Source organism: Meles meles, chromosome 2, assembly GCF_922984935.1.
Source record: "Meles meles chromosome 2, mMelMel3.1 paternal haplotype, whole genome shotgun sequence".
Classification (NCBI taxonomy): domain Eukaryota; kingdom Metazoa; phylum Chordata; class Mammalia; order Carnivora; family Mustelidae; genus Meles; species Meles meles.
The window spans coordinates 22,790,629-22,810,550 of record NC_060067.1 but is presented as its reverse complement, the minus strand read 5'-3'; positions in this window follow the sequence as shown (position 1 = coordinate 22,810,550).

The window sequence follows — 19,922 nt, the reverse complement described above, 5'->3', positions numbered from 1 at the left end:
GCTCTGCGTCATTTCTTCTTTTCCTCTGTTTCTCATCCTGACACCTCCTCTTGTGTTTTACTTCTCAGTTAAATTTGTTAGTTGGTCCCAGCACCATCTATGCTGTTGTCCCCATCTGGAAACCCTGGAGTCATTTTCCACTTCTTTCTTATTTCTCTTGTCTGGTTAGCTATCTCACTCTGGCATCTGACCTTGAAACATGTTTTTCAGAAGAGACCATCCCTTCCATTACTGAGATCGATCTGTCCTAGATCAGATTCTCCTCATAAGAGAGCTTCCTAACCAGTTTCTCTGCCATTAGTATGGACCTCTCCAACTTAAGAACAACACAGACTCTAGAATGATTTTTTTTAAAGTGGTAGCTCTCAAACTTTCCTGCATATATGAATCATCAGGGAGATTTTAAAACTGGTGTCCAGACCAAATCCCATACCAATTAAATCAGGATCTCTTGGGATTGGACCTTGGCATTTTTTTATATCTTCCTGAATGAATCCATTGTATGGTCACATCTGAAATCATTGTCGAATCATACCTAATTCCATTTCTCTCACTCAGAAATTTTTTTTACATTTTATTTATTTTTTCAGCATAACAGTATTCATTGTTTTTGCACACCACCCAGTGCTCCATGCAAAACGTGCCCTCCCTATTACCCACCACCTGTTCCCCCAACCTCCCACCCCTGACCCTTCAAAACCCTCAGGTTGTTTTTCAGAGTCCATAGTCACTCAGAAATTTTTAATGGCTTTTCATTACCTGCAGAATTGAAAGCTTGTACTCCTTAACTTTGAATTTCTAGACCTTTATGACCTGGCACTAACTACTATTTTTGTTTGTTTTTTGGTCTTTAATTCTTTATTTAAATTCAATTTTATTACTATATACTATATTATTAGTTTCAGGGGTAGAATTTAGTGAGTCACCAGTTGCATATAATACCTGGTGCTCATTATATCAAGTGTTCTCCTTAATGCCCATCACCCAGTTACCCCTTTCCTCCACCCACCTCCCTTCCAGCAACCCTCAGTTTGTTTCCTAGAGTTCAGCATCTCTTATGATTTGCCTCCCTCTCAATTTTCATCTTATTTTGTTTTCCCTTCCCTTTCCTGTGTTCATCTGTTTTGTTTCTTAAATTTCACACATGAGCAAAATCATATGGTTTTTATCTTTCTCTGACTTATTTTACTCAGCATAATACCCTCTAGTTCCATCCAGCTCATTGCAAATGGCAAGATTTCATTCTTTTTTAATGACTGAGTAATAGTCCATTGTATATGTATATACCACATCTTTACCCATTCATCTGTCAATGGAAATCTGGACTCCTTCCATAGTTTGACTGTTGTGGATATTACTGCATAACCATTGGGGTGCAGGTGCCCTTTTGAATCACTATACTTGTATCCTTTGGGTAAATACCTAGTAGTGCAGTTGCTCAGTCATAGGGTAGTTCTATTTTTTTAAAAATTTTGAGGAACCTCCATTTTCCAGAGTGGCTGCACCAGTTTACATTCTCACCAACATCCTTGCCAGACAACATGTTGTTTCCTGAGTTCCTAACCACTATTTTTAATCCTTTCTCTGCATCTTTCTATTCATGGTTCTAATCTACTGTCTTAGGTTACTCACTATTCTTTATATGTGCCACGCCCTTTCTTGCCTCAGTGATCATGATCATATTTTCTTCTTCTTCTAGGATTGCTATTCTGTCATTCATTGATCCAGACAGTATTTTTACTATTTGCTATGTTAACACACCTTGTCAGGCAATGGTGAGAAAAAGAAGATGCTCTTCTCAGCCTCTTAGATCTTACAGACCTACTATAAATGTATATAATGTATATAATGTATAAATGTATATAAATGTCACGGTTTTACTGTGACAGATACTACACAACAGAGGCCTACCATGCTATAAGGGCGTATAGTGGGGGGCTGATCTATTTAAAGTGGTGAAGGGTTTCTCCTGAGAAAGAGATGCTTGAGATTTCTTAGGGGACCTAATGGCTAAAGAAATAAAATTGGGTTTCTTACCTTAAAAGGAAAAGAAAAGACCATAATTATAGTAAACTCTTCTAGGATGAGTTCTAGTGGCAGAGGGATTGGTGTGAGCAATGGCAGGAGAAGGGCATGGCAAGGACACAGACTAAAAGGAGAGCTGGGTATCTTGACCAGATAGAGCAAGGAGAGCATGGTGGTGTGAGATGAGGCTGGAGGGGAAGTGGGGCAGGTTGTAAAGGGCCTAGAATCCTGTTCATATACTTTTGTTCTAAGAGCAGTGGGAAGCCACTAAAGGGTTTTCAACAAGGGGATGTGGTGTTCTTTTTTTTTTTTTTTCTTTAAATTTATTTTTAGAAGATACTTCTTGGTGCTGGCTGAAGAATAGATGACCTAAAGCATATAAAGCACAGTAGATGTGGATAGATCAGGTGGTAGCTAACTAGTAGTACAGGCCAGAGAGAAGTGACTTGAAGGGCTTGCTCCCATGTCATCTCTGTGAGGTGAAGCTCATCCAGAGGAAGAGGGGCGAGGATAAAAGTTGGATTGGACTGTCTGTAGGTTTCACACTACGTTATAGACTACCCAGATGATGAGACCTTCTTGATCTCTGGATCAGGATGAATGACACATTCTATAAACCTCACAGCCCCCCTTCGTTTCTTGAAAGCAGAGACTTTTCCTTCTCGTCGTCCTTAATGAACACTCAGTGCTCACTGAAATGAGAAACAGCATATGGACTTTTGGAGCCAGATAGCGTGGATGGGACTTGTAGCTTCACCACTTCCTAGTTCTGTGAATTTGGGCAAATTGACTCATGTCTCTCTGCCTTGGTTTCCTCATTCCCCTCAAAAGGTTGTTGTACTGAAGGAGTTCATAAAATGTACTTAAACAGTGCCTGATACATGGTAGGTACTACATTTGTGTTTGCCATTATTGTTATTATTATTACTATTATTTCTAATCAGAGCATTTATCTCATTTTGTCAGGATCTGGTTGCTTTAGGAAGGGGCTTGAAAGGAAGTGATAAGACTTAAATTTTCATCAGATCCCTCTCACATGATCTATAGGATGTTTGTGTATGTGAACTTTCTATTGTCTTTAATTTGCTCACCATGTTAGAGATTATGATGTTAATTTTTTTTTTAAAGATTTTATTTACTTATTTGACAGAGAGAGAGATCACAAGCAGTCAGAGAAGCAGGCAGAGAGAGAGGAGGAAGCAGGCTCCCTGCAGAGCAGAGAGCCCGATGCGGGGCTCGATCCCAGGACCCTGAGATCATGACCTGAGCCGAAGGCAGCAGCCTAATCCACTGAGCCACCCAGGCGCCCCTATGATGTTAATTTTAAATAGCAATTGGACTGGGTAATGGGGTACCCAGAAATTTGGTCAAACATTATTCAGGGCGTGCCTGTAAAGGTGTCTCTGGTGAGGTTACCATTAGAATTGGTAGACTGAGTAATGCAGATTGCTCTCCTTAAGGTGAGTGGACTCATCCAATCAGATGAGGGCCTGAATAGAATAAAAGGCTGGGTAAGAAAAGTAGTCAGTGGTCTGACTGCTTCAGCTGGACATCAGTCTTTTCCTTCCTTTGGACTTGAACTGAAATACCATCTCTTCTTGGGTCTTGAACCTGCGAACTTTCAGACGAGAACTACAACTTGCATTTTCCTGGGTCTGCAGCTTGCCTGGGGGATCTTAGGACTTGTCAGCCTCCATAATTTTATGTAACTTTCTTATAATACATCTCTGTCTGTCTGTATGTCTGTTATATGTTATTGGTTTTGTTTCTCTGGAGAACACTGAGTAAATATAGAGATGGTGAGGATGAGTTTCTAAATAAGGTTTTATATTATCCTGGTAAAAACCCTAAGAGTAAGTAGTATGATCCAAACTAATAGCTGAAGACATCTAGTTAGCACTCCCTCTACATTTACCCTACTTAAAAAAATGTCAATGTCATGACCATAGTGAGAAAGATCTCTAGCAAGTTTGATCTGTATTTAATTATAGGTGCCTCATTCATCATGCCCATAGGCTGCTTTCTAGTGGGACCCCTCTGAGGAGCTATTTTCCTCTTGGTCTAGATGAAGTAAGAGTTAGATGGATCCCCTTTTTCTCTTTCCATTCTGGGTCTCTGGCTCCTTTCCTTATCCCACATCCATCTTCACAGTGTAGAGTCCAAACAGAATATTTTATTTCTTTCTTAATTTATCACAGCTTTAAAGGAAACAAATGAATCTTTTTCTTTTTTTATCATAAAATTGCTACAACTTGTGTCTGCTGGTACAGGATGCTTCTTTCCTATAGCATTGCCTTCTAGCAAAACACTGTGGCTCTCCTTTGTCCAAAGTCAAACTGTAAATCCAGTTACTTTATAACAATATTGAATGAAATGAAAATCTTTCAAGTTTCTCTTCTCTGACTTAACATTTGGTTGAGAAAAATGAAGTTGCCATTGTTTGAGCTGATGAAGATTAAATAGACTGCCTCTGAATTTAATTGAGTCTCTGTTTGAATAATATCCATGGTGGGTCCTACTGCAGTGTTTGGTGATTAATGGTGAGAACGAACAACAGTAACATCTGGACCCAAAGCTGTTCTTGGCTTAGAAGGTGTTCATTCCTTTGAGAAAAAGGATTCTCTGCATCATTGTCCAAATAATCATTAGCAGATAGATCAGCTGAGACATTTTAATTAAAGTTTCAAAATGTAGGGAGAAGAAAAGTTTCTTAACACTCTTTTTATGTATCCAAGTTAAAATAAAAATTATGTTATTAAAAAAGGATATCAGTTTCTACTTCCTCTAAGGAAGAGAAGGAAGGGTAAATTATGAAGTAGCATTTGTTTGCTCATGAATAGGTACACAATATTGGCCTAGGACATGTTGCAGTCAGTTGTTTTAAATATCATGCTGGGAAATATTTAAGAGAACTTTGAGGAATTATATAGATTTGAGACATAGTTTTGTCTGGTTTTATTATGTAAATTTTTATGAACTAAATAAAATAGTAATTATGGAAAATATTAGCAATGAGTAATTAAGATGATATAAGAAATAAAAGCATAGGAATGTTTTGGAAGATTTTGTTTTTACATGTTGACTATACTGGAATTATTACCGAATGTTGGGCAAATAAAATGATTTCTGCATCTGTGCTTATTATCATAAGCATTCCCTGGGAGGAGAGGGAGACAGATAATCAAATACATTAACAAACTACTTGGAAAGGGTGTCTTAACTGAAGATATGTTTAATGATAAGTTTAATATTCAACTAAAAATATAAGGAATACATTTAACAGAGTAACTTTTAGGAGATTTAACCATGAGGAGTTGCAGGATCTAGTAAAATGATTTACCTCATAGGGAGCAAGTGTATTTGCTCCCTATGATGTGAAATCTCTCCTACATGATAAAGATTTGTCTTTTTAGCTTTGTCCTTGTTGGAATTGAAAAGCCCCCATACTTTCTGCCCAAGGTAAAAATACTTGCTTTGCACAGAATGACAAGTTTAGTGATTATCTTACATCAAGATAATAGTTTAATTAGAACATACCATTTTTTGTAGAATATGCAAGCACATCTAATTACTTTGTAGGGTTGGAGTCCGTTTAATTTTATTATTCAGCAAATAGTATTGAGCTTCTGTTGTCTATAGGCACTATACTTTCTTTATGAAGAATATGCAAGTCAGTTAGATCTGGCTCTGGTCCTCAGAGTCTACGAGGGGAGATCAGAAAACTTGAATTAAAGGGAGACTATGGTAAGCATCACCATGGGTTGACAGAGAGCTCTGCTGATCAGAGTCATAGAGTCATGCAGTGACCCAGGGTAATAGAGCTTCCACCATTTGCTGCCTCAGATGTTGCTGGTTACCTGTCAAGAAAGAGGGTACTGGAGCATCTCTCATCACACTGGCAATTAAATGTTCAACCTAGAAAGGACACCTGTAACTTCCTCTACAACTCAAGGTCCAGAGAGAGTCACAGGGCTTCATCTGATCAGATAATGCAAATCTGTCATGCGCAAAACTACCTAGAACTAGAAATAAGTGGCAAGCAGAATTCATGGCTATTCAAAGAGCTAATCCTCTTGTGTTGGGATATCCAGATGCCTTTGATTCTGTGGGATGAGGTTAAATGAGAATATTTAACAAGGATAATAATTTGGCTCTGGATTCATAATTGCAACACAGATTCAAATATCTGTGCTGGTGGTGTGAATCATGACATTTCATATTAAATAATAAAGATAGTTTCTTGCAGACCAGTTTTAAGAAGAGATTTTTTGTATCTGGTCTCTTGGTTGCTTTCCCTCTGTGATTGCAAGGGGCGGCAGTAACATTTAATTTAAAGCAAAGCACTTTCCTAAGCAAGGTGACTTGCTTGTCTAATGGTTCTTAACAAGATGTCTCTTGGGCTTTGATTTTCTCTGAGAACAGAAGAGGGTTAAGTGAGTTACAAGGAGATTTTCAAATTTCTCTGCCTTCTGGCTTTTTGTAATATCTGGCAATGTTTACCTCTCTCATTCTTCTTTTTCAATTTTTTTCAAAGTGATTCTTGTGTATTTGTTTCAACATGTGGATGTTAAAATCATTTTTGTGCTTTTTAATGGTAGTGCTATTTAGACAATAGAAGTAAACAGCAACAACCGCAATAAAGCAAGACTAATAAAAGAGTTAAATATGAAACCAGGGTTAAATAATTATTCCAAATCAATTCTGTAAATCAAGTGAAAATAGTTGAATAGGTTGACACAGCCACCAAGAGCAACTCCCTATCTGAGAATAAGTTTGTGGTGTGATGAGACCTTGACACCACTCTCCATTCAGCTGCCCCTGAGCCTCTCCATACTGTGTGTGTGTGTGTGTGTGTGTGTGTGTGTGTGTGTGTGTGTGTGTGTGTGTGTGTGTGTGTGTGTGTAAGGGGTGCTGGGCTACAGTGCTGATGCTGGGCAGGACTGGGGGGTAGACAACTGGGTTTTCCTATGTCCTGGAGTGAATATGAACATTCTTTGAACTCACATGTCCTGGAGTGAATAGGATCATGTCCCTAGGCCTGAGTTGGGGATCAGGCCCAGGGGACAGCTCTGTGGTCAGGGAGCCAGCCTGAGGATACAGGAAAGGTAGAGGAAAGCCCTGAGTGTTTTTGTTTCATCAGAGGGGGGTTGGGGTGAGTCACTGGGAGAAGCAGAGCTCAACTGCAGGTAGAAAGATGACAAGAGAATCCTACAGTCCAGTACTTACTTTGGGTACTCCTGGGAAAGGGGCTGGGTGGCCTGAGGGTGACTCTTCTGTTTTGGGGGAGAGGGCCCAGGGCCCCAGACACTGAGAGCAGGGGCTCAAGAACAGGGGATAAGGTGTGGGATCTCGTCTTTGTGATCACTGTACTTCAAGCCTATGTTTGTCATTACTACTATTCTAGAATTTTCTATATTTATAACATTCATTTTACAAAGGGATGATCCTGTTGGGACTTATAAATGTATTGAAACATCTTGGCCAAATTTATGAAAGTCAGATTCGTAAATGGCTTCTGAGACACATTAGAATGTAGTTCATCTTTAAAGGTGACCTGTGGAAGGATAAGCAAGACTTTCTGAGCCATCACTGTCTTCTGGAATTCTCCAAAGTCTCACCATGCCAAGAAAGAATATGTTTTATAAGCATCCTCCAGAAGTTAGTGTAGAGTAAGAGTTTTATTATATGATCACTGGAGAGGTTTTAGATAGTCAAAACCCTACTTTTGGGGTACCTGGGTCACTCAGTGGGTTAAGCCTCTGCCATTGGCTCAGGTCTTGGTCTCAGGGTCCTGGGATCGAGCCCCACATTGGGCTCTCTGCTCAGCAGGGAGCCTGCTTCCCCCTCTCTCTCTGTCTGCCTCTCTGCCTACTTGTGATCTCTGTCACATAAATAAATAAAATCTTTAAAAAACAAACAAACAAAACACCCTACTTTTAATGAACAGTGCTAATTGCCAGTGGGATATCATGCCACAAATTCAGACACTGATGTGTACTGAAGTATAGGAAAATGTTGGGATGGCATTGATTAGAGAAAGAGGGTTAAAGGAGACATTTATTCTAGACTTCGAGCCAGGTACTTTTATTTATATTATTTCCTTCTATCCTCATAAGAAAACTTGGAGGCAGGTTTATTACACTCCTCAATTTATAGATGAGGAAACTCAAGTTGAGAAGGGCTTGCCAATTAGCTTTGAAATGAGATACATTGACACTCATGTGTGTTGAACTCTAAACCATACTCTTTCTATGACACCACCTGCTTCCTTGGGTCATTTGGTTAAGGGAGGGGAGAAAGTGGGAAAGTGGAGAAATGGAACCAGGAAGCTTTTAGCAAGGGATAGTATCTTAATCTACTTTTTGTCATTTTCCATGGATCTTCAAAGCCTTCTACTTTTGACCTTGGTGCATTAAATCTATAGATACATAGTAATTTTTTATTTTATTTTATTTTTTTATAAACATACAATGTATTTTTATCCCCAGGGGTACAGGTCTGTGAATCGCCAGGTTTACACACTTCACAGCACTCACCATAGCACATACTCTCCCCAATGTCCATAACCCTACCTCTCCCCCACCGCCCCGCAGCAACCCTCAGTTTGTTTTGTGAGATTAAGAGTCATGGTTTGTATCCCTCCCGATCCTATCTTGTTTCATTTATTCTTTTCCTACCCCCAAACCCCCCATGTTGCATCTCCACGTCCTCATATCAGGGAGATCATATGATAGTTTTCTTTCTCCGATTGACTTATGTCACTAAGCATGATACCCTCTAGTTCCATCCACATCGTCGCAAATGGCAAGATTTCATTTCTTTTGATGGCTGCATAGTATTCCATTGTGTATATATACCACCTCTTTTTGATCCATTCATCTGTTGATGGACATCTAGGTTCTTTCCATAGTTTGGCTATTGTAGACATTGCTGCTATAAACATTTGGGTGCATGTACTCCTTCGGATCACTACGTTTGTGAAACATAGTAATTTTGATCAAAAGGAAAATCATGGTTGGGCCTCTAGAATTATTCTGCTTTCCAGTGATCCCAAGGGAAACTTCAGGTTTCCTTTGTCTTCTGTAAAGGGTGGCCTATCACTCTATAGAACCACTCACAATGTATCACATTTTGAATTAAATTTAGTTTTTGAGTGTCTATGACTTTTATTGGTTATATATATAAAATAATATAAAATATATGTATATATATGTATATATGTATATATATGTATATATACGTATATATGTATATATATGTATATATATACATGTATTTTAACCATGTGATATTTAAAGGAGTAGTTTTTCTTCTTTCTTCCCAGGTTTATTTAGCTTAGTCACCTCAGTCACTAGAGGCTTATTTACTTTCCGTGATAGGTGGGTCCTTTCAAACAATCCTGACAATACAGAAGTATCCAAGGCCTGGTTTAGATACTCAAACTAGAGATTTCTTTAGAATATCAAAAATAAAAACCAGAGGTTCCTGGTCAAGGGCTGAATAAATAGCTCATACTTTAATCAAACTATGATGTCTTTGAGTGTTACAGGGACAACACGCAAAAATAACTAAAACCCCTTTCTCTTCGGAAGTGGCACTAATAAATCCTACACTTGTATAGAAAATATTACTGCAGAATCAGTACATTTCTTTTTTTAAAAAAATATTTTGTTTGTTTATTTGACAGAGAGAGAGAGAGAGAGAAAGAACGAGCAGGCAGGCAGAGGGAGAAGCAGGCTTCCGGACACAGGGCTCATGACGTGAGCCAGAGGCAGATGCTTAACCGACTGAGTCACCCAGCAGTCCCCGTTTCAATGCAATATAATGATAGCACATTTGCATAACACTCTTCAGTTTATAAAATATTTCCTTGTAGAGTCTCTCTTTTAGCTTGACAGCAGTTCTGTTAGGTAGGTATGACAGCTGGTATCATAGCCCCATTACCTGGTGAAAAAGTAGAGAGTTAGAAAGTGTAAGTGACTTGTCCAAGATCACATAATCAGATATAGAATTCAGGTTCTCTGAATCCAAAATCAGATCTTCTGAGCGCTAATGGACTGTACCTGTATATTTGTGACCACTTATGAGAAAAGATTTCAGGGACAGGTAATCCCTCTTGTTCCAAAACAACACTTCAGTCCCTGTCTCCCTGAACAATATTGGCAGCTCTTATTCTACCATTAACTTTTGGGTGATGCTTATAAAGCATATGCTCTCTGTCACTGTCACTGTCACTGTCACTGGAAGACTTTGGAGAATTTAGTGAGATAGTTAAAGGTTTAGAAGGTCTTGCTTGTTTCCCCAGTCCACTACCAATGTTCATATAAGTTCCATATATGCTCAGATAGCATTTCCCCAAATTACGTAGAATGTACTTCTTATTTTTTTAAAGATTATTTATTTATTTGAGAGAGAGAGAGCGCGCACAAGCAGGGAGAGCAGCAGAGGGAGAGGGAGAAGCAGACTCCCTGCTTACCAGGGAGCCTCATGCAGGGTTCCATCCCAGAACCCTGGGATCATGACCTGAGCTAAAGGCAGATGATCAGCCAACAGAGCCACCTGGTGCTCCTGTAGAAGATACTTCTTAGCTGTGTGATCTGCTGCTTCTTTTTAAAACAGAGAGAGAGAGAGAGAGAGAGAGAGAGAGAGAGAGAAAATGAGAGAATGAGAGAATGAGCAGGAGGGGCAGAGGGAGAGGGAAAGAGAATCTCACGTAGACTCTGTGCTGAGCACTGAGCCTGACATGGGGCTCTATCCCACAACTTGAGCTGAAACCAAGGATTGGAGGTCCTAACCAACTGCATCCAAGTGTCCCCTGACTGTGTGATCTTGTACAAATTACTTAACCCCTCTGGGCCCAGTTCCCTTTGTAAATGGGGATAGTAACAATCCCTGCTGTGAGCATAAAAGAGTTGATCTATTCCAGTGAAACATTTAGAATAGTCTTGGCACATAATAGTACTCAACAAATGTTGGACATTATTATTAATTCATGCGAAGTGCTTGACACCCAGTAAGTGCTCAGTAAATGTGAGTTTAAAAAATTAAGGAAAGAGGAAGAAAGGAAGACAAACAATACTGAATTCATAGCTTTTAGAAGGCAGACCTTGATGACTAGAAAGAGCAGCAGAACTAACATCTTCCCTCCTCCCCCAACTTATAAACGGTGACCCTAATGTAGCAGAACAGTGAACCTCTTCTGGTCCAGACTCTTCTAAAGTTTATCACCATCCATCAAGAAAATGCCAACAGTCCACTGGGCTGTGATTCACCGTGCCCATCAAAGGTGGTGCCGGTAATGACGTCTGTTGCTGCCTCCTTGAGTGGGGTTTGAGCTGGGTAACCCAGCCATTTACCTGCACATCTTTCAGGACTCTGAACCCCTGCTATTATGAATGGATTCACAGGTACTTTCTCATCAAAAATGACAGCAGTGCTTTTAGGAAGAATGTTCAAAAGCACGTTCACAAGACTGTTAAGCCAGGCATGTAAGTAAATGTGAATTAAGTCATCATAGTCTGGCTAATCTCTAAAGAGAATTGCCTGCCTTTGAGCAGCTAAGAAAAATAAAAGAAAGGATTAAATTATTTGCATGCAGTCAAACTAAATGGTAAGTTTGTCTTTAGGGCGAAATGTTTATATTACTTCCTACCAGGTATGCAAACAAGCTATTGTGCTGCTAGCTAAGAAGATTAAGTGCCCAGCTACCTGGGTTTTCAAAACACTAAGTTCTAACTAGTCCTTGAGGAGGAAAAAATGCTCTTATACAGTATAGGATATAGGAAACTAGAAGGGACTGAGCTTCTAAGGCTTATGTTGGCATTGGCACTTTGGGTCTGCAGTGAGAATTAAATAGCTCGGGTGATTTGCTTTTCTTTAAAAGAATGGGTGGTAGAAAACCAGGGAGTAATTACCTCTCTAGCAATCTACTCCACAGAGATGCAAGAAGTCAGAAGTAGGCAATGATAGATACAAAAAACCATGCTAGGTCTTCTTCTTTGAGGATACCAAGTCCCTGTTTGGGGTTTGATATAATTCTTTCTCTGGAAAAATACAACATGAATTAATTTGACTTATATTAGTGTATAAAGGGAGATTGCAAAGTACTTTACAAAGAAATTATGATGACAGCTTCACAGGAGGGGCATTTCTTCCCTAATGAAATTGTTGATATTTGGGGTTGATTGAAATTGAACATAGATTATTTTATTATTCACTGCTCCTCAACCCCAAACTTACTCTGACTTCCTTTTCTTTTATTCCCAACTTCCTCTTTCATGATATAGTGATATGTGATAATACTAATAACAACAATAGGAAAGATAGTACTTTAAATAGCTAAGATTGATGGAGTGCTTGTTTTATGCCAGTAACTGCCTTATGCATATTTCTTTCCTGCAACAATCTTTTTTTTTTTTAAAGATTTTTTTAAAAGATTTTATTTATTTGTCAGAGAGAGACAGAGAGTGAAAGATCACAAGTAGGCAGAGAGGTAGGCAGAGGCAGAGGGAGAAGCAGGCTCCCTGCCGAGCAAGGAGCCCCATATGGGACTCGATCCCAGGATGCTGGGATCATGACCTGAGCCGAAGGCAGCTGCTTAACCCACTGAGCCACCCAGGCGTCCCTCCTGCAACAATCTTAAGAGGTAGAAGTTTTCACTAATCCCATTCTAAAGATGTAGGGAATTGATATAACTTGTCCATTCTCATTTAGCTGGTGAACAGTAGACTTCAGATCCAAACTAGCTCTGAATTACTACTACTGCTACCTCGACTGCTAATACCACTATGACAACGACAGCAACTACCGCCACTACTACTTCCTGCCATCACTGTAACAACTACAACAGCTTCTACCTGCAGTTGCTACAACAGCAACAGCTACCACAATTATGACCATGACTGCTGCTGCTGCTAGTACTAGAACTGAACACACACAAACATCAAGTCACATAAAGCTCAGTGATAAAAATAATTACGAGGCAGATATAAGCCTCTCTTTGTTAATGCTGCATCAGTAACTCCTCACACATTTCTGTTGAAGTAGCCCTCCAGATAAGTGAAAATGAGTAGAGGGGTCGGGCATGGCTTAAGACAACCCTATGGAAGACTAGAACTTTCTAGAAGCTTTGTATCATTTCTTTAAAAAAAAAACAAACCTCTCAAGGGTTGGTTTTTATGCCATAATAAATCTGTATTGATTTTAAGATAATTAAAAATTTTCCCCAATAGAGTTCGAGTTGACAGAATAGAAGCTGTGCCAAGTAATCTAGTGAGTTTGTGTTCCCGGTGTACTTAGGTGTGTGAGTTTGTGCACGTTAGATTGATGCAAATGCACGTTAGATGATGGCAAATACTTGTTAACTGCCATAAGGGCTAGAAGTTAATGCCAGCTCAACCTCAAGATCTTTGTTAAAATGCTGTCTCTTTGAGAAAGGTTTCCCTGCTTCCCCCCTTGTCTCTACAACTAGGCCAGTCCCTCTCTGACTCTCCCTCAACCCAGACTCCAATTATTCTTGAATATTACTAACCCTTAGTAGTTTGTAAGACTGTTAGAATTTTTTCATGTAAATTACCCAAAGGCAAAGATCATGTCCAGCCTTTCCCCCCACTGTTAAATTCCTGGTTTGAGCACAGTGCTGGACATAGGAGGGGCCTGAAACTATTTGTGAAATGAATGAATAGGGATGCCTGGGTGGCTCAGTTTGTTAAGCGGCTGCCTTCGGCTCAGGTCATGATCCTAGAGTCCTGGGATCGAGTCCCACATCGGGCTTCTTGCTCAGCAGGGAGCCTGCTTCTCCCTTGGCCTCTGCCTGCCACTCTGTCTGCCTGTGCTCCCACTCTGTCTCTCTCTATCTCTCTTTCTAACAAATTAAAAAAAAAAAGAAATGAATGAATAAAGGAATGTATGAGCTTCCTGAAGAGTCAGCTTTCCTCTGCCTCAGTTGGGTGCTGACGTGAGCAGCCTGTCTGGGTTTGGCAGTCTTCTTTTCTCCAGAGCCAGTACAACTGATATCTCATTTTTTGGTCATCTTTGGGATGTGAGGTGGTTCTCTTATTGTGAGGTATTCATATAAAACGAAACATGTATTGACGTTTTAAGACTTCATAAGAACGTCATTTGGACAGGTACCCATCTGGACACCCTGTGCTGGCTCCTGAGAACATTTTGGTGGAAGATAGCAAGATAGCACAGCTCTGACTTTCAGCCGTGTGTCTGTCCCTTGCTCAGAGTGATAATAAATGTGGTGGGGTGCCTTTAGGTAGAGGACACTGGTGCCTATCTATCTTCTTTAGGACTGACTGCTACACCCGTAAACACTTTCCTAATGGAGTACTCTTTGGGAATGACAGATTTACCTCCTTTGGCTAGTCTTTTTTACAGAAACTTCAGGGAAAGTTGAATCCCCTGCAGGTTTGTTTTTGTTTTTGTTTTTTGGCCTTATACTCTTTTGGTCAGCCCTTGCTGGGCTGTTTAAATAACACTGTGAAATTATCATTTATCTGGCACTAGGGCGGATAACAATGTTCCACATAAGTGGATTTTCCAGATAACTGAAACTTATCCAGCTACATTGCAAACTTAAGAAAAAAATTACCATTTATATAAAGCCTTCTAAAATATGTGATACCCATCCCTGCCTGCTTTTAAAATGTAAGTAAGGTGAATATACTTTACCTTTATCTTCATTCCTCAAGGTCAGAACTTTCAACAAAGGATCATATTTAGACCTGAGTGGGCCTTGATTCAACCATGTGGTTCAACTGTCTCAAAATAGACTGGAAGAGAATGAGGCCCAGAGAGCTCTTACGACTTTCTGAAGACTCCACAGCTGGGCAAATAGAGATGTAGATGAAAATGGGGCCCTCAGCTCTTAGTGGAGTGCCCTTCTCATTGTCCTTGATAAGAGGTTCTTTAGATAAGTAAGGTTTTTTATCTTTTCAATAAGTAGCTATAAGCTACTGTGTTTATTAAGTTGTTTTTCCCAATTTTCAATTTTTTCCCCTGAATCCTCTGTAATTGAAAAAGTCAGTTTTCATTTCTTGCTTTCATGACGTGTTTGCCTCTGTCCTGTCCTCTTATTTGGAGTACTTCTGTAAGAGTGTGTGGTGGTGATGGTACCTCACTCAGGACTTGAAAATTATTTTATTTTATTTTTTTAAAAGATTTTATTTATTTATTTGACAGACAGAGATCACAAGTAGGCAGAGAGGCAGGCAGAGAGAGAGGAGGAAGCAGGCTCCCTGCTGAGCAGAGAGCCCGATGTGGGGCTCCATCCTAGGACCCTGGGATCATGACCTGAGCTGAAGGCAGAGGCTTTAACCCACCGAGCCACCCAGGTGCCCCTAAAAATTATTTTAAATAGAGAAACTTTACTTTTATAGAAGTGTTAAGTTCACAGCAAAATTGAGAGGAAGGTATAGGGCATTTCCATGTACCCTCTGGAGTGGAGCCTTCTTAATACTTTCTTGTATATCCCACAGTTTAGCACTGTATCTTGTATGCAGTAAGTGCTTAATGGAGTAGTTGTTGATTGGTGTGTTCTTCCATCTGTGCGTTGAGGAACCTAGTAATGAAGGATGTTTGAAATGTGTTTTAAATGAGAATATACTGCACTATAACAAGGTTCTAAGAGGGGGCCTAGGGGGCGAGATTATAAAGTATATCTGCTCTATGACACCAACGTAGATCCTCAAAGCCCTTGCTTGCTTACTTGGGAGTTTGTAGGCCATTCTGGATAATTGAAGCCATTGGATAAAGGAAGTACAACTATAGTAGGTATGACAATTAAAATAACAACAATAATATTCTATAATTAAAAATAACAGTAATATTCTAATGAACAGTGCTTGAAGCTAGATTTGGGTCTAGGAGTTAGATTTTAGAACTGTTTGTGCCACCAGTACAGGGCTATGTCATGTTTACAGTTGTAATCTAGCATCTGGTCCAGGGCCTAGTTGTAATGCGGTGTCCATCATAGTCCCTAGTAGCTAGTTACTAGCATATTGCCTTATTCATAGAAGAAGCTCTGCTTCTTAGAGGAGGCATTGTCTGAAGAACACACTGGAGTTACTCTGGCAAAGGGAGGGTTTGCCTCAGAAAAGCACTTTACTCAGAGGGAAAATCAGTTACTAACCCCATTAGGGGAGAAAAGCCTCTTGAGAATGAAGGGATTATAGTCCAAGGTGAAACCAGAGAAATAAGCAGAGACAGTTCATGGAGGGTCTGAGAAATTTGCTAAGGAGCAGGAGTTTTCTCTAGAAATATAATAAGGAGTCATTGCAGCATTTTAAGTTGGGAAATTACATGGTCAGATTTGTTTTAGAAAGATCACTTGGGCTTCATGATGGAAAATTTATTCATTCTACAAATACACACTGAGGGTTTTCCTTGTACTAGACATTCTTCCAGGAGCAATAGGTAAAGCTCAGATTAGTCAAAGTTCCTTGTCTCAAGGAGCTCGCATTACAGTGCATGTTTATGTGTATGGTGGCAGCAGCAGAAGTAGGGACAAGTAGACGGATGTACTTATAATTACATGTAGTGACAAGGAATATGAAAAAAAAAACCCAAAAAAACAAACAAACAGGGGCGCCTGGGTGGCTCAGTGGATTGAGCCGCTGCCTTCGGCTCGGGTCATGGTCTCAGGGTCCTGGGATCGAGCCCCGCGTCGGGCTCTCTGCTCCGCGGGGAGCCTGCTTCCCTTCCTCTCTCTCTGCCTGCCTCTCTGCCTACTTGTGATTTCTCTCTCTGTCAAATGAATAAATAAAATCTTTAAAAAAGCAAACAAACAAACAAATAAACAAAAAACCCAAACAACAAACAACACAGAACAGGGCAGTAGAAGGTGGCTGGGGTGAGGGGAGTATTTGAATTGGATGATCAAGAAATGCCTCCCTGAGATGTGACACCTCCTAGGAGACTGAGAGTGGAGAGACCAGATGAGAGGCGATGGGAGGCTAAAGTAAGGTAGTGGTAGCAGTAACAGAGAAAAGAGGCCCAATGACTGCAAAATTTAAGGAGGTAGGGCCTGTAAACTTGAAGAAAAATTAGATGTGAGAGCTGAAGGACGAGGGTGGGGATTAGATATGTTTCTGGCTTGAATAACTGGGTGGATGTTGGTACCATTCATGCAGAGGGGAGAGTAGGTTTGAATAATGGAGTGGGTTTAGCTGTGTTGATGAGGTCAGTCTTGGTCAGGTTTTATTGTAAAGCGACAAAAAACTGTGTCTATTACATTCCTACATCTTTTCTGAATGCTTGAATTCTATGCCCCATTTTCTCTATTTTGGGCCAGGCAGGTGTGGGCAGGGTGTTCAGAGTCCTCACTCCCTGTCCTATCCCAGCCCTCAGGGACCCTAGAGACTCCTTTGATAGATGATGACAATCTGTGCCTTGGGGTCAGCCCTCTGGTGATGACCAGATCACCAGCATGCTCCAGGATCTCACTGTATTCCAATGAAACCATGGTGATGGTGGCCTGGCATTTATGCCTGTGCAGGCAGGACTATGATGCCTTGACTGATGGCTGAGACCAGGTTCATGTCTACCTGCTCTGTCAAGCTGTCAGGGTGCTGATTGTGATGGTATCAGTAGCCATTGTCTCTGGGCCCAGTCCTGCACAGTGATCTGGTGCCTGGCTCTAGCCTGTCATCTTAGACATTTTGGAAAGCATATGGTGCCCCTTGATGGTTCTCCTCTCTCTTTTTTTAAGTTTTTATTTAAATTCCAGTTAGTTAACATACAGTGTAATATTAGTTTCAGGTGTACAGTACAGTGATTCAACATTCCACACAACACCCAGGGTTTATCACAACAAGTGCACTCCTTAATCTCCATCACCCATCTCCCCAACTACCTCCCCTCTGGTAACCATCAGATTGTTCTGTATAGTTAAAAGTCTGTTTCTTGTCTTATCTCCCTTTTTTTTTCCTTTGCTCATTTGTTTTGCCTCTTGAATTCCACATATGACTGTAATCATATGGTATTTGTCTTTCTGTGACTGACTTATTTCACTTAGCATAATACTTTCTAGCTCCATTCATATTGTTGCAAATGTCAGATTCTCCTCTCCTTTAAAGTACTTGGAAGACTGAACTTCCTAACCTTCTTGAGGATGCAAGGTCATATAACTAGTTCTGGGCAATGAGTTATGAGTAGAAGTGACATATGTTTTTGGCTAAGTCACTTAGATATTAGTGCACTTAGTCTGTTGCCTTTGTGGACCATGGGAAAGGCTTTGTGTTGCACTTAGTCTTTGTGGACCTTTGTGGACCATGTGGACATATGTTTTTGGCTAAGTCACTTAGATATTAGTGCCCTTAGTCTGTTGCCTTTGTGGACCATGGAGAAGGCTTTGTGTTGGGATGCCTGGGCTACCTGGGTCTCTGGGTATAGACGTAGTTACTCTGGAGAGATACCCAGATCTGAGGTAGACTTTGTATGAGTGAGAAATAAACTTCTGCATGTTAAGCTACTATTTTGGGGTGGCTTATTAATGGAACATCAACTAACCTGTTCTGGTTAATATAAGCATGTTGAGTTTAATGTGCCAGTCGGATCACCAGGTGGAACTGTTCAGTAGGTAGGTGGATATACAGGGCTCAAGTATAGGAAAGGTCTGGAATGTGGATATCGATTGGTGAGCCATTCATAAATGTATGGTGGTTGATTGGAATGAATGAAATCAGTCAAGACAAGTGAGCAGTGAAGGCTAAAGACAAAGTTCTAGAAGAAACAAAATTTAAGGAGAGGAGGAGAGAGAGAAACGCACAAAAAACTAAATAAAAAAGGAGTGGCCAGAGAGATAACAGTGATGTTGGAGAGAGTGGTATGAGTTTGGAGAGGTAGAGGGGGAAGGGACAGTACAAAGAGTGGTTATTCTGAAGGTTCTCAACAGACAGGGTTTAGGCACTGCGTAGTTGAAAGAGAGCCTAGAGGTCTTGTGTATTGCATATTCAGAGACGATACAGTGCTTTTTTTGGTCGTGTATGTTTATTGGGTCAGAGTTGAGGCAATTGATGAAAATCATGGAGAAGTGAAGCTCTTCTCTTGGTGCTGCTGTTAGGTGTAGGAGACGTTATGAAGGAAGAATGGCAGAAATATCATTCATTTAATATAGTACTTGTCCTTCTAGACATGGGACATATAGCAGGGAAAAAAGTTCTTGTTCTCAAGGTACTCACCATCGTTTCAAAGAAACAGAAAAATGTGCAATATCTCGGGTAATGGTAAGTACTAAGTTGGAAGGGAAGCACACATAGTAAAGTGACAGTGTGATAACTTATAAGGTATTTGGGGAAATTTGACACAGTGACATTTGAGCAGAGACCTGAATTGAGGGAGGGAGTAAACCTTCTAGAAATCTGGTGGGAAGTGTTCTAGGCCAATGAAACAGCAGAGGCAAAGGCCCTGGGGCAAGATTGTGGTTGGCACATTGGGGCGATGGCAGGGAGGCAGGGAGGACAGTGTGACTGGGGCAGGTGGGCTGGGGGAAGAGTGGCATCAGGTGATCTCAGAGGCTGTGAGGACTGGTTCATGTGGACTTTGTGGGCCTTGAAACAACCGTGGCTTTTATTCTGAATGAGCTGTGGTTCTCCTGTAATATTTTGAGTATTGAAATGGCTTGAAATGCTTAATACTAAAAAAAAAAAAAAAAAAACTACTCTGGTGGCTCTGAGAGGAGAGAAATATAATTTCCAAGGGTGAACACAGGAGTTTCATTAGAAGGTGATTGCGTAAGTCCTTTATCTGGACTGGGTTATGGTGGAGGTGTTAGGAAGTGGCTGCATTTGGTTACATTTTGGTTATGCTTGTAAGACAATATCAACAAGATATGCTGTTGGGCTGGATGGAGAAGAAAAGAGCAAGAGGGTTGAAGATAATTTAAAAGTTTT